Source organism: Corylus avellana, chromosome ca4 (genome assembly GCF_901000735.1).
Source record: "Corylus avellana chromosome ca4, CavTom2PMs-1.0".
Lineage (NCBI taxonomy): Eukaryota > Viridiplantae > Streptophyta > Magnoliopsida > Fagales > Betulaceae > Corylus > Corylus avellana.
In genome coordinates this window covers 27,501,827-27,505,236 of record NC_081544.1, presented here as the reverse complement: position 1 = coordinate 27,505,236, position 3,410 = coordinate 27,501,827, and positions in this window count along the sequence as shown.

Sequence of the window (3,410 nt, the reverse complement as noted above, 5' to 3'; positions counted from 1 at the left end):
GACACAAGCTACTTGATTCATTTTAGAGTAATGCTAGAAATCTCTCTTGTGTCCCTCTTGAGTCCCTCCAAGAATGATGTGGCTATTAAAATTACCATTAGGCTTGTAATTGATCATTAATGGATTTTGATCAAATGGTGATTTTAATAGCCACATCATTTTGATCAAATGGTGATTTGATTCAAGAGGGACACAAGAGAGACTTCTAGAATTACTCTTCATTTTAAAAGTTTCTTTACTTTTTATTTTGGAGAATGCTAGGTGTTCTCTGGTGTTCTCCTTGTATCCTCCTAGTCCTAGGTGGATATTATTTTTTTAAAAAAAAAAATTATCTTTAGACTTTATAAATATGAATATCAATTTGGATCTTACAATTTTTATTATATTTCATTGACTTTTGAATTGTAATAAATCAAAATTTCTGTTTAAATTTTTGTTAACTACCTCTAATGGAATTAATCACATTATATTCATCTTATATTAATCATGTAACGATAAATTTTAAATGAAATTACTAATCATATCCACATAAAATTACAAAATTGCTACGTACACAACCATTTTATTCTTGCTTTTTTGAATAATTGAGCAATTGCCACCCATTTCTTCAGCAAATTCATCACTTTTTGCACAGCGTGTATCTCACATTCAATGTGTTTAGACTAAAACTCCTCAAATTGACCACGACCATGTGGTTGAGGTTATGTTTGGACTAAAACTCTTCAAATTGACTATGAGCATGTGGTTGAGGTTGTTGGAATATTTTATATATAAAATATTCCAACAGAGGTTAATTATGAGGATCTTGACGTGCTTAATTAACTTTTGGTCTAGTTGATTGTGTTTAATGTTTTAGTACCTTCGGCCTTCGTTTGTAATGTTTATCATTAACACTTTGATTACCGATCTTATACTGAAACATTGATGGATATTTATGTTACCTTAATGCTTTTAAGTTCAAAGTCCGATACTGCATACACTCTCTTCTTATAATGAGATTTAAAGGTCCCCGTGTATTTCCATTAGGTCCAAATGTCAATGGAGTGACACATTGTAAAAATTAATTACCAGTCAATTTTGTTTATGGTGTTACCGCGTTACAAATTAAGGGTACGTTAGGTGCTCGAATTCGTGAATATCTGACATGCATGTAACAAGATAAGATAATTAAACACGGTTAGTATATATATATCTAATAAATTAAAACTAAGCAAAATTCAAAGTAATTATTAAATTAATCATTTAAATTAATATTAGAATATTTTGTGGGTTTAAATTCATTCTCAACAAGCAAATAATTCTGACAATATCATTAGTAGGTTATTCAAAACGTTTGAATTTAGCTAAATAAATGTAGATGCGGATGTGAATGCTCCTCTTTATATATTGTGGTCCTTATTCTATCGGACCACACATATATCATGATTCATGGCCATGAGGATAACATACTGAGAATTTGGTAACAAAGCCGAACAAGATGAAGCCCCACGCTTACTCAGTATGTTCTTTGATTACCCTCCATTTTTCTTCCTTAAACCTTCCTGATCATGACCCCTCCGATAGCAACATTAAAAAAGCATCTTTTAAACGATCTTCATGTAATGCATGCATGCATGCCCCCAATGAAACAAACGTGAAAATAATCACGAATATCCACGTGGTACGTACTACTACTATTACATTACATCAATATTGCATTGCAGCAGAAACACGCTTTAAAATTGTTCTTTATGAAACCACAAACTCACTAGAAATACGCAACTTTCATTAACCTAACATATATAGACAGCAAAAGCTAGCTAGGTTACCATTTTATAAGAACCAGAAAAGAAAAACCCATCGTAAAATGAGTTCATATATATTAGGGTAAAGTCATTTTAACCCCCTCAAACTACCATCTCAATTAATAACAATCTATCCCCCTAAATCATCAATTGCGACAATTTACCCCCCAAACTACCAAAACAATGATAATGTGTCCCCCAATGGTAGCTATAATTTTCAATAAGACACAAATATCTTTAAATATTTGAAAAAAAAATTAAAAATTAAAAAACAAAAGTTGAAAAAAAAAAAAAAAAAAACAGGGGTGGTTAGAAAGAATCACCCCATGGGTGGGTCACGACCAAACCCACTGCTGGGTTTGGAAAAGCCAACGTTCTTTGCTGGGGTTGAAATATTTGGAGCACCTGAATTTGAGCTGGAACGATTTCATGGGGTGAATATGAGTTTCTAAGTTTCTTTGAGCACCTGGTTCCAGTTTCTTTGACCCAAATCCCTGATGCTCTTGATCTTAGCAGCAGTGCAAGCGAATATGAGTATCAGCTATATATCTGCCAGCAACCTCCAATGGCTTTTTTCCTGTCTTTCATCTCTTCCAGCAACCCCTGAAGCCACCCCAAAAACATCTCAAAAACATCTTAGGGTGACCGGCCACCCCCGAAAACAGCTTGGGTGGCCGATCCACCCCTTGGTGGGTGGACGGACCATCCCCCAGTTACCTAGGGGTGGTCCAGCCACCATCCAGGGGTAGTTGTCCGGCACCCCTGTTTTGCTTTTTATTTATTTTTTTAATTTTTTATTCTTTTTAATTTTTTATAAATTTTAGTATTTTTGTTTTTATTTTAGTAAGGGTAATTTTATTATTTTGTTAAAATTTTGGGTACATTGTCATTGTTTTAATAGTTTGGGAGTATATTCTCACAATTAATAGTTTGGGTGTAGATTGTCATTAGGATAATAGTTTAAGGGAGTTAAAATGATTTTACCCTATATATTATACCTCCGTACCCCTTTGGCTCATTTGCTTCCTGGCTATGTGATTATGGTCGTAATTAAAATAAACATTTTACTTGTGGAACTATAAGCATATCCAATTAAACATGTGTGACACGAACCCATGTTTTGAAAAATTTTCTCTCTCCCGTATTTTGTTGAATCACCTTAAACACCATGTCGTTTTCCAAAGGGTCAATATAAAAAACCTTTCCTTTGAACACGTGTTCTTCCATTTACATGTATAACACATAAAACTATATATATAGCAATCATTGAAAGGGTACGTAGCAGATAACCGGATCAGGATCCCCTCCAATTGTGAGTAATTGGAGAATCTCATTTTTTGAGATCTTAGCCATCCAAAGCATCTAAGGGTCTAAATCATCTAAGAATACAAAACTCAAAAATAAACCCAACACACCTGATTATAAATAATAAAAATATTATTTATTTGTTTTTTTAAAAAAAAATAATTGGAGGAGAAGCCACCCCATGGGGCGGCTCACCGCCGTCGCTGGCCATCCCATGGGTGGCTGGGGGTGGCCGCATCAGATCTGGAGGTGGCGCGCGGCCACCCCATGGCCAAGGGGTGGCCTTGCGCCACCCCCAGCCCATGGGGTGGCCGTGCGGCC